Raw genomic sequence first — 12,833 nt, 5'->3', positions numbered from 1 at the left:
TTGGTACTTAGACTAGTAATTCTGTTGCACCTGCTGCTTATGTATATGGTGTGTTCGATGGAATGATAAATGTACATTTTGTTTTGGGGGTTACGTTGTTGTTTTATTTCCTGTTTTGAGTTAACCTTACTTGTGGGGTTTTTTGGGTTGTTTTGGGGTTTCAGCGGGCCCATGCCATTACCTAGGTATGTGTTTTGGGTTGTTTGGGGTCTTTGGGTTGCCATATTAGTGATGCTGCTGGGTCGTTTTGTAGTGTCTAATTCATTGGATTTGTTCCCATAGGTTGGTGGTTCCCTTGCTGTTATTATCCAAGATCGTACAGGAGTTTGGCTTGAGTGTCTAGTTTCTTTCCTAATGTTTTGATTTATTGTTGTTTGCTTGATTTCCTGTTGTTGGTTATTTGATTATTTGTTCGATAATACTTTTAATTTCAACGTCGGCTGATTCACAATAATCAATTATTTTTTCTCGTTTTATTCTCCATTTACCCATTGATTCATCGGCGCTAAGTAATTTATTTGAGTGATTCTGTGCATTTTGCAAATCTGTTTATCACTGACAATAAATTTATCGAAACATACGATAGCATCGAAGATCTTAAATGAGTAAACTGCGATGATTAGCGATGTATTCCACAACTGTACATAATTTGTTTCCAGTCGACGAGTAAGCGTTATTCCGGCTTATAAATGTGTCTTTATCTGTTGTATCCTTAATTATAAAATCTAGCTCAACATCGTCCATAATTAATCTAGAGCAATGTCGTTTATGATCACATGAACCACCCTGAGTAAAATTACCGATTATTTTTCTGTCGAGATCCTTTGCAAGTTTATTTTTGTATTCAATAATATCATCGGGTTCGTCCAGATTTTCGTCGTCCCTGGCATCGTTAACGATTTGTCGTCGGTTTGTGGTAACCAGACTTGAGTCTGACAACGATATGATATTATTGCTTCACTTATAACCAACAATGTTAATATTACATTATGAAGCATATATCGTAATAACACTACTGGAGCCAAACACGTTTCAGAGAAATGTATTCCAAACCAGACATAAACAATCGGATTAAGACCTTCCTTGAACGAAAACGATTTAATACATGCAAATCCAGTTAAATCAAAATCTTGTAAAGGTGCATTTATTGCAACTCTGGTCATCTCGTGTGTTGGATATCCTAATCGATTAAAATACTCAGCATATTCTCCCATTCAAAGAAAAAATCCAGGATAACAAGCAATTACATCAACGCTGATAACTTCTCTATAATTATATTTAGTATTCAAAAACCCTCCATGCCCGTATTCAACGCAACGTAGCCGCACGTCTTCAATAAATTCCCGTCGTGTCGATTTTCATGAATTTTTCTCCCTGGCGATGTGGGCAGCATTCCTTCGGAACCGTCAAAATCAAGGTTGAAAAATCAATATGAAAAGAAAATTTCACATAAGCCAAAAGATCCATGTAGATATGAACTTGGAAGACAAATTGATCATGAAATTTTTAAAAAAATGTATGGAAAAAGGGCAATGTAAATACTGAAATATATGCAAGATGACGAAAATACGAAATAGTATCTTTTGCAGACATATATAGCAAGATGTGTTATGCAACAGGTAGTGACTAATTTGTTTTAGTCAAAAAGTAAAATTGTGTTTAACACGGTCTTGAACATTCATGAGTTATAAAAGATGGTAAACTTCGCAAAGACCAAAGAGATCAAATACTACAGAGGTGGTAGCATAAAACAAAGTAGCATACAGAGTTTTGAGCATTGCATTTGATATTCATTTAATGCATAAGTCAGAGCCCTAAATACACGTATACTGCAGCTTCAAGCTTTCATGCCGTCGTTTATCATCCAAGTCACCATTTTTCCAACTTAACTCAAATTTGGAAGGAAGGAAACGACTTTTTTATATAAAAAACTATCTGACATAACGCATTCATTGGAATAATCAAGATGTTAGGTTTTAAGCGACGTTCAAATATTCAGTTTAGAATTAAGCAGTACCACCCTTTAATTTAGTCAGCGAAGTCGATCGTAATCGCGATCTTTTTCCGGAGTATTCAAAATTAGTGATGTGATACATTTGAAAAATTCCTTTTAGTGACTAATCTAAGAACAACAACATTCGCGCGTGGTGCACACAGTGATTAGGGAGGAAATGAGGAAAGGCATGTCCGCAGGAGGATCTGAGAAGGAAAAAAACGTGCATTAGATAAAATGAAGACTCGGGTGAATATTGGGGATTAGCTGGGACGCAGAAATGCATTGAAGGGCGAACTTGGGTTAATAACAATCGAATAAATCGTGGTGTTATCATCTTATTTTTACAACGGCGATGTCATCCAATCATGTCTTCTCTTTTTTGACTGAAACCTGTTGACCCACTGATATCGCCGATAAACATCAGATTAATTAGAACACATGTGGAAAATGGCTGACTATCTCAGTTTGAGGGACAAATTGCACGGTCATAATGTGATTCAGATTCGACCAATGTGGTATGTGAGAAAGCTTGCCAGTAGCTTCTCGTGGGTTTTCCCGGTTTCTACGTACACCATTCATAGCATATCCTGTGCTGAAAATGGCGTTAAACCATACACCACCACCACCAACAACAACAACGAAATGGTCTTACTGGAACCCAACGATGCTTGGGGCGAATATCGTTCAAGATTCAGCATTATTCAGATGATTTGGCATATACAACTTTTGCACGTATCGTTGCCATTGGGGCTTTAATATGACTATTCAGTTGGAATTAAATGGCATTGATTCTGATGGACGGATTAGGAATACCATTTGCCATGCGCACCTTACGCATTCTGCTTACAAGTACACCATTTTGGATACAACAGGTGACGCCAATGTTGCATCGTATATCTTTTATAAATATTGGTCTTTTTTCTGCAAATCATCTAATGAGCAATATAGCCCATAAAAAACTTTACAAGCGTCCTCCACTAAGTGCGAGGCAACTTACTCCTTATATAACAAATGTCTAGACCAGGGGTGCACAACCTTTTTCGGCCAAGGGCCAGATTGCATTGTCTAAGACCACTCGAGGGCCGTAAAGACTAATTTCTTTAATATAATTACTGTTCATGGGTAAAATGTCTGTGTTGTTTTAATTTGTTTTGAGGGCCGGACAGAACACGTTCGCGGGCCGGGGGTTGAGCACCCCTGGTCTAGACTGTCAAGTAGTATTAAATGTATTGATGAAAATACGCATTTCAAGGTGACATCAGATTGTTTTCGTTTATGCCTGGTTCATTGATTTTAAATGCATAAATAAACATTCTGTAACCTATAGTTATTTTCTACTCGTGTTGAGTAATTTAGGCTCAGCAGTGCTAGAAAATATCATTTTCAGCCAACTCGATTTCAAGAGAGTGCGCGGATCTAGATCATCCCACTGTTTCAGTTTTCGCGCGGACAATATGATGTCATTGCCTTTGAAAATCAAGAGCATATTGGTGTTGTCGCATATCACTTTTTTGATCTCCATGCATCGTTGCTTTATGTAGACCACGTCAGTATTGGTGTGTCTACCTCGCGAAAAGATACGTGCGGAATTCGTTTGATTGTCCAGCATGACGTCATCGTAAACCAAGAAGTTGTTGATGTCAACGTCGAGATAATCGACGGATAGCGTGTTACTTATGTCGTTCATGAATGCAGCGGTTCGCTTTCAAGGTCCGGAGGCGATATCCTCGCATTTTTCATTGACATTTTTGAGAATGTGCTAACGTCCTTAATCACCCCGGAATGACGCAATTAAAAAATGTGTTCAAAGACGATCGCGTGCACAGTATTCGGCCACTTATCATCGCTAGGCAAGCTGCTACCACATCGTGGGTCAACTATCCAGGTGAAAAGCATTTTCCCCGATACGGATGCGGACCAGGCACGCGTCATGATATTTGACTGGACATACAAGCGTAGCCACGCGCCGTTGAAATACCCCTAAACCAGACCGGTACAGTGTGTACAGATCGGCAAATTTTCAGCAGAGACCTATCACAAGCAAATATTTCGCAACACGAGCTAAGAGCGATAAAATATCCTGGAATACGGAACGACTCGCCCGATATGTGGTAACCATGGTGATGAAAGGCAAGATATCGGTAGGTGGTAGGATATTGTAAATAATGAATTTATTAAGTAGTTATTCCAATAGGCAATATGGCAGATCTACGTGCCAGCCACAAAACAAAATCTCCACTAGGATGGTTCAACGATTGAATACCCAAAGGAGTTCTTCGGGCAGATATTTTCCTTTTACCGCATGACAAAATACATTTATACACGTGCAAGTACACCTTGACTATCATCAATGTAGCTGGTATAAAAAGAAGTTCAACTACTGACGACTAAAACGGCACTTAGATTAGTGGACAACTAACGTAATCATGGCTGCTGCAGGTTGATCTGGGCCAAGATCTGAGACCAGTATCCGCGCTAATGAAACGTAACCGAGTAAAGATTCGCCCAGGACATATCAGCATTCATAGAGACCAAGTCATCGTTTTAACTGTAGACTTTCTGAACTATCATTTGAACATCAATACGAACAGTAAATGTTGAAGCGAAATGCTAAGATTCAGGAGCGGTCCCACGAACGGGTAGAAAAATTTCGTCTTGTCGTTTCCGCGTTGCAAAGGCAATTAAAGAATCAGTGACACCAGTTCAGGCCGCTGACGGTATCGGACGAGTGATCGGTCAACGTGAACTAATATAGGGCCACGATGTTATCATACGATACCTCACGCTACTGGGGAAGTAGAAGGTGGAGAAATGAGATCCCTTTGGAGTCTGACCACACACAAAATTTCATATTTGACCCCTCGAAGAAACACACGGCGAGGTAATATATTGCGTGCTTCTATCCGTGAGGAATTTCAGCTGACACTCTGGTACGAGCAATTTCCACCCGCGAGAGTATTAACAAAGGGCTAATTAACGAAAGCAACAGCGCCATAACCGCGTTTTCACTCAAAGCACGTCACTGTGACATTAAAGCGTTGATGACCTATCTGATTGTCAGCGCGATTCACTGTGAACTGTTAAGAAATACCAGCATAATAATTCCCTAACATTTCGATGGTGCATATGTGGAAATGCTGTTGCGCCCTCTCGAAAATCTAACTGACGGTAAGGTCAAATCTGTGTCGCTGGTGTTGTCGGTATCTGCGTCGGTACGAGGCTAAATGTTTGAAATTCAACACGCGCAAGTAACGCTATAATGAGCTGGGAGGGTGTTGTGGTCTGGGGACTAGTGATCCGATTGAGATAACAACCATGGACATCTGCGACATATAGTGGACGAATGAGATGGCCAGGAAAGCGATTTGTGTTCATTCGATGCGATCATCGACAACTTAGACGTAATTTGGATCTGATATTGTCAATCCCTGTTAATTTGGGACGGCGATCGCTTTTCCGGGCCATCAGTGAAATAGTTTACTGTCAGACGTCGTTGGAATATTTACGGCATTCTCCTCTACAGATGGTTTTACTGCTACGTTAACCATACTCACATGCACGCGTACGATGTCGTTTAACACGAGTGTCTGAATTTCGTCAGTACCAGAATTTTTTACGGGTGTGTTCTGACGTGATTATCCTTCAGATGATACAACATCGGGACAGGATTCGTCGGAAACTTTGCTCGATGAAGTTTAAGCAACTCCTGCTAAAGATCGTGAAAACAAAATCGATGTTATTGAGGGAGCCAACGTGCGCTTGAAATCTTCGTCGGGTATCTCTGGAATACTTGCACGCATCTCCGTGTACATAACACAATCTGATTTAATGAGCATTGTGAGTTTTAACTGATCGTCTTTGGCATGAAAGTCATCGTGGACTTTGCAATAATTAACGGTACTTACCAGCCAGTCGTGGGGATTCTAAATGGTTATTGGTGGATGTTGATATTGTCCCAAATAATAATTGTGGAATGTTCTTTTGACTCATGAGTGCTGAATCCCATAAATGTAATCCCATGTGTCAGCACAGAATCAAACGAAACTGTGATACGTCTGTGCGCTCAAGTGTTTACGTCTCACTTCTCGAGCGAGCCCGTTGTTGTGCGCTAACATGGTTACGTTCTGGTTGAGAAACAAGTTGACTGAATGCGTGGTTTTGCTAGAACCATGGAAGTCGTTCAGATAAATGAGTTTGTGACTCGCGATTTGATCGTTGTTTTATGGTGCTGGTATCATTGCCCAGCGATTATTGTTGCGACGACATTCTTCCACAGCGACATAATTTGCGGGATCTTGGTAGGCATGTATTTACTCATTGACCGAAAGGGGTAACATCTGGCTATGGCACTCTATCGCTGAACGTGTGTTATTTAAACTCATCGCGGTAGTATGAATGAATAAGACAACATAGCTTGACCAACTTAAGCAAAGAAATGTCTTTGTCTCGGAGATGGTTTAGATTAACAAATCATTGGCAACTTTGATGGGTGTCAGTTGATCATAGACAAAAAATTAATACTCAGAATCGCGAGCATAGAGGATCTTAGATGGTATAATACGGCTGTTCATCACCGTGGTAATTGATGAAATATCTCCGGATATTATTCGTCCCTTGCATGCTAGCGAATTGCTCAAGCCATCTGGAAGTAGATAATCTAGGACTGTTTGATCAATGAAGCATTTGTTTGAAGCACCTACGAGGAATTCGCCAATAATATTTCGTGATATATCTTTGACATCCTGTGTTGCTTCTGCTGATGGACCAGGAAGCCAAACCTGTTTATATGGTTTGTTATGTGATGATTGGTTCCACAACAGAACGACTGGTTCGTACATTTTTGTCAAGCATAAAACGCAGTAGAACATCTACGCGCATTTTTTGATACTGCATCGCGATACGGCATTGAATTGAAGCCCAAACCACACAGGGACAACCAGATGGATATTTGGATGAAATGCAAAACTGTCGATCTCGGCAAATTCTGTCAGTCAATATCAGGTTGAGGTCCATTAATGGCCACCCACGTGAGTTCATGCGTGGAATATCCTAATCGCTTAAAATACAGTTGGCATTCACCGCGCCCGAGAAAACTTGCGGAGTAGCACCCAACCATGTCGACGGTGGCAGTATCATCGCCCTTGTACTGGGCGTTCCATTGGCCAACATGCCCATACATGACACAAGATCGCTGAACATCTTCGAAAAAGATCTATGGAATTGGTCTCCAGGTTTTTTTTGGTGTGTAATATGTGTCGCTATGGATGTGACCGTGAATAAATTATCCACTTTATTTGAGCATTTGTATGCCTCGCTGAACATTTGGTCGTGCAGTTGATGATCTCGTTTGCATTCGCCAGACGGTAGCATAAACTGCACAACCATATCCGAAAGATAATAGTGACCAAATATTAAAACCGACACTGGATTGTGATTAGTGACATTAGCTATCGCACGGTAAACATCACATGGATAGAATCTGACTCTGGGTTTTACCAGAAATTGCAAGATGGGTATCCACGCATGTGCGTTGTTTTCGATACGTTTAATGATACAGTTTTTATGTTGATATTTACCAGAATTGTATATAAAATAATTCACGTTAAGTTTGTTTCAACTTTCTAGCGTGGCAACATCTGCGAGTATCTCATGATCGGCAAAAATCTCTGTCCACACGCCAAAATATTTTCACGTCGTTGTTGACTCCATCACTGTCCTAGGCGAACGTTAACGAAATGCTCAGTAAGAAATTGAGCTACAAAGTTGATCACTTTGTTGAACATTGGCAATAACGTATCAAGATCTGGACCATTCATTACACATACGTCATATACAAATGCTATGACCGGAGATGCTTCCTCATAGTAAAGCTTATCAATACCAGTAATTTTACCAGTTGGTGATGTTTTTGAAAGGCAACGACGTGCTGCTTGCGTCTACTTTCCTTGAGTACTTGCTGTATTTTATCCCGGATCATCCACGCGTGTTTGATGGCGTCATACACGATGAATTTGATCCTGATTATGTGATTTTGGATGCCACACTCCTTTATTATTCTTTGATGCCAGTTTCCCACGCTCGTCGTCAGATAATGTCGATAACAGTGTTACAAGGTTCAACCACTTATTGCGACAAGTTCAATATTGAAATGATATTAATACATAATGGGATTTTTTAATCGTAATTGTAACTAACATTGTTAATTAATAATGTAGTTGTTTAATAAGGTAGCTATACTCTGTCCCTGTCTCTGTCTGTCTCTCTGTCTCTGTCTCTGTCTCTCTGTCTGTCTCTCTCTCTCTCTCTGTATATATATATATATATATATATATATATATATATATATATATATATATATATATATATATTAAGTGAAATCTGTGTTCTGTTTACATGCTGCTATGTTGACACTCCAGCATTTAAAAAAAGAGCAGGTCAACCTTTGACAAGAACTTCACCGTGAAGTCATCTTTGAAGGTATTTTAGATTAACATATGATTTGCATTGATTGTCACACAGTGGAAAGGTCAGTACTGAGAAACAAATGTAGAGAACATATATTAAAATTAATTGTGTACTATGTCCTGTCAGGGCAGTATTGGAGCAAAGTTTAAATTGGTATAAAATCTTTATTATTAATGATAGACACATGAAATTTTAATATGTCATGTATATTGACTTTTAAAATATAAGAATGAAATTAAAAGTAAAAAATTAATTTTTATTTTAAAAATGTTAATAAAATTTTTAAAAAATAATTATAAAAAAACAAAAAAAAACTAAAATGCACATATATAATATTTTTGGGAATCATAATAAATGTTATCAGCATGTATATATTCCTACACCATATAAAAGCTCCAATGTTGGATTTTTGTCACATTTTGTCAGAGAAAATATCTTTGTAGTCAAAATGAGACCTTCATTTAAAATACATGAAGACAAAATTATAATTTGTATTGGCCATTTAGACTATTTATTTGGGGTTCAAGCAGTTAATTTATGTGTTTATGATGGGGTCACTTCCTGAGTAACACACATCTGCTTGTATAGCCTTCAGTAATTGTTTATAAACATAGTTATAAGGTATTTAGTGAGAGGACAGCGATGAAAACTTTATACTAGAACCTACTCAAGTTCTCTACTAAATCATTTTAAACTGTATGAGAATGAAATACAGGTCAAAGGGATAAAATATGCTTCCCCCAGGTATATTTACCCTTGGACGTAAGAAAAAAGCAAAATGATGTAAGTTGAACACAAAATGCATTCCATTTTATTGTTCAGTTAGGTTAAGATATTGACTGGTGTAGTGCGGCATTGTGGCCTATATGATGTTATGGGAATTCTAATGATCCATCTTGCTTTATGCATTATTAATTCCTAATACTATTTGTTAACTGACACTCTAAAGATTACATAAGAAATACTCAAACAAATTATTTGAATTTAACTTTGTACATGGTTACATATCCCACATGTACAAATATCCATCCATTTTAGAATGTTTGGGATCAAAAGTTCACATTCAGTACATCATATATGCTGACATTGTACCTATAGTGAATCTGTAAGGCACATTTATGGCTATGTGCACTGAAAATATCCCAAAATGTTATTTTCATCATGAATATGCCTATGTATGGTAACATATTTCAATTTAGTACTTTGACAGAGTGCGGTATTGAAGCATCAGCTGATATCTGATTCCACTCAGTCAATGAGCTTAATAATTGGTAACCAACACTCTTAAAAATACAATATAAATGTTCAAATAGATCATTTGAATTATGTTTGCACATTTAATCTTAACAAGTACATTGTATATGTCCCACATATGCAAATTTCCATCCTTGTTTACAAGTTTTGGGGATCAGAATTTCACATTTAGCTGATGATATAGGATTTATTGGTACCTATAGTTGATTTGTATGACCACATTTGGCTGTATTCACTTGCAATATCCAAAATTGTTATTTCCCTCATGAATAAGATTGCTTATAGTAACATGTTCTAATTTAGTACATTGTCACTTGACTTTCCTGTATACTGGTATGTACTAATGTTTGCACCAATGATCAAACCTCACTGCCCCAACATTGCCTTAAACTTTATGATACAGTCTACCTTATTAGTTATTTAACTTGTAAATGGCTAAATGTGCTTCTAGAAACCTTATATATTTTTAGGATGAATTTATCACTTTAATACATGGCCATTGCTTCACATTTCTGAGTGTCACTCTGTCAAGTTTAATATTTTCCCCCATGCTTGCAACCTTATTGTTAATTTGAAATCACCATATCTAACACATTTTAACTTCATTTACATAGATCTTACTGTTTTCTAGAATTAAGTGAAACATATTGTATCTTTTCAGGTCTAGATTGGTATCTGGAACAAAGTGTTAGAGTTGGATCAGCTTGGAAGCTCTCCAGTAGTCTGGTGGTAATAGCATGGTTTCATAAGGGCATGTGCAGTGTACTGCCATTAGTGACCAAGATTAGTTCATATCACCACACTGATATATAGCACCTCAAAGACATGGCTTAGGTTTTCACGAGAGAGATCAGCACCATTTTTCAGTAAGGTAGAGCCTCCCTAGAAACTATTTTCCTATCCCATTGTCACCTTTTGTTGTTATCGACATTGAAATGGAATGCATTTTTGCTATAAAACATGGTAGTGGTCCCATCAGAACTTTAAATCTGAATGTGCTATTAGTTATGGAAACAACTGCCTAAGTACCTGACACAATAAATGTGGAACACAGCACCTGTCAGTGTTTCTTTAGTGTGTACACCTATATGCATCTGGACAGGCATACTGCGGTTTGCTGCCAAAATCACTATGAGCTATGATGCTTCACTATCCCTGGGGAAAATGTTATCAGTTATACAGACCCAAACTACCATTTGTTTTAAATACCATTCATTAGTCAACCTTTCTGTCTAAAATTTGTCAAACTGTGTTTTAAAACTTGTATGAAAATTTAAGTTTTCAATAAAATTTAGTTTTTAAAATTTAAATGTTTATTTCATGTGCCATTAAAATTTAATTGATCAATATTTGTAATTTTCAAACATATTTTCAGACAGGGCTTATCTTGTATCACAATTAGGTTTTTACTGCATTGAAAAACTCCTATAATTAAGGAAGATATAGCAAATTTAGTTTTGGTTTCTCAAGAGCACTTGGACCAGAACTTGCACCCTGTGGAACACCAGCACTACATACTTTCTGACAGGTGTCACATGTTTTGTTTGCAAGGAAATTCAAAAAGACTTCACGTATAAAGTTGAAATAGGTATAGCATGCAAATATAAAAGTTTGACTAAAATTGGCGTAAAACATGGAGCCTGTCAGGAATTACATCACAATTAATACTTCCAGTTCAGTACCCTTCTTCCTCTCTCATTTTGGTGGTGATAGAAGAGTTTTATTTATGCATTTTTGGTAGGGATTTAAAGGTAACTGTTTATTCTTGATAATATGAGCTCAGGGTGTTGTTGTCTGTATGTATTTTGGCGACAGTGCACAGTGAGTAATAAGGCCTTGGTGATGATCCGGAAGTGAAATCTGTGTTCTGTTTACATGCTGCTATGTTGACAGTCCAGCATCTAAAAAAACAGCAGGTCAACCTTTGACAAGAACTTCACCGTGAAGTCATCTTTGAAGGTATTTTAGATTAACATATGATTTGCATTGATTGTCACACAGTGGAAAGGTCAGTACTGAGAAACAAATGTAGAGAACATATAGTAAAATTAATTGTGTACTATGTCCTGCTGCCAAATCACCTATATATGCGTGCTGTTTGAGTTCCGGGCTCGGCCATTGTGGATACGTGAGAAAGCTTGTCAGTATCCTTTCGTGGTTCGTTATTCTTCCCGAAATTTTTCCGGGTTCTTCCTCCACCAGATATACTGGCTGCCACGTATAAGCTTATCGTGTGCTAAAATGGCTTTAAACCCCATAACAACAACATTTCACTGCCTGTCTATTAAATTTTCTGTCTATATCTCTGTCCATGCATATATATATATATATATATATATATATATATATATATCGTTACGACATTAATTAATATAACTTTTCATATTGATGCGAGGAACAGTAACATAAGACTAACACAGTATTGATGCATATTTTTTGCACGACCTACACAATCTTTTCAAAACTCACATTGGATTAACTATTTATAGAGGTTAAATCTTGCTATCTAGATTCAGCATATATTCATTTTTACCGTTCCGGTGGTCGAAGTGGTAAGAGCGTCCGCCTCTGATGCGGGAGGTCGCTGGTTCGAACCCGGGACAAGTCATACCAAAGACTGATAAAAGGGTACTTGCAGCTGCCTCGCTTGGCGCCAAGCATTAAGAGGTCAGTGTTAGGGCTGGTCGGCCTGGTGTCAGTATAACAACTATATATATATATATATATATATATATATATATATATATATATATATATATATATATATATATATATATATCTGTGTGTGTGTGTGTGTGTGTGTGTGTGTAATGTACCTAGGTGGGACATCATACTACATGTCTCCGGCATGATACCCCAGGGCTAGACATCATTATAAAAACTGCCACACTGCAGACATCGTAGCGATATGACTGAAAAATTGTTACAGTTACGTTAAAAATCTAGATCACACACACACACGAACGCACGCATTCATTTTCATATATATGTGACATGAAAGGTCGGTGACTAAATGTTATTACATGAAATGTTTAATAATGAATTCTAACATTGTTGAACTATCGCTCTATTTCATATTTAGTAGTAGTAATAGTTGTTGTTGTTGTAGGGTTTAACG

The 12,833-nt window shown here is 37.7% G+C and overlaps 1 long non-coding RNA gene across 1 annotated transcript; it reads left to right on the top strand.

Annotated features, from left to right (window-relative positions):
* Positions 1-2,175: 2,175 nt before the first annotated feature.
* Positions 2,176-10,960, top strand: LOC149799693 (uncharacterized). The gene is made up of 2 exons (XR_016420916.1): positions 2,176-2,868; positions 10,377-10,960. It is a non-coding gene; the product is annotated as an uncharacterized LOC149799693 (long non-coding RNA).
* The last annotated feature ends 1,873 nt before the right edge of the window (positions 10,961-12,833 follow it).

This window comes from Sinohyriopsis cumingii, chromosome 5, assembly GCF_028554795.1.
Source record: "Sinohyriopsis cumingii isolate HCF-2022 chromosome 5, ASM2855479v2, whole genome shotgun sequence".
NCBI classification, from domain to species: Eukaryota; Metazoa; Mollusca; class Bivalvia; order Unionida; family Unionidae; genus Sinohyriopsis; species Sinohyriopsis cumingii.
Note: the sequence above shows the minus strand (reverse complement) of the source record. Positions and strands in the feature narration are given on the sequence as shown.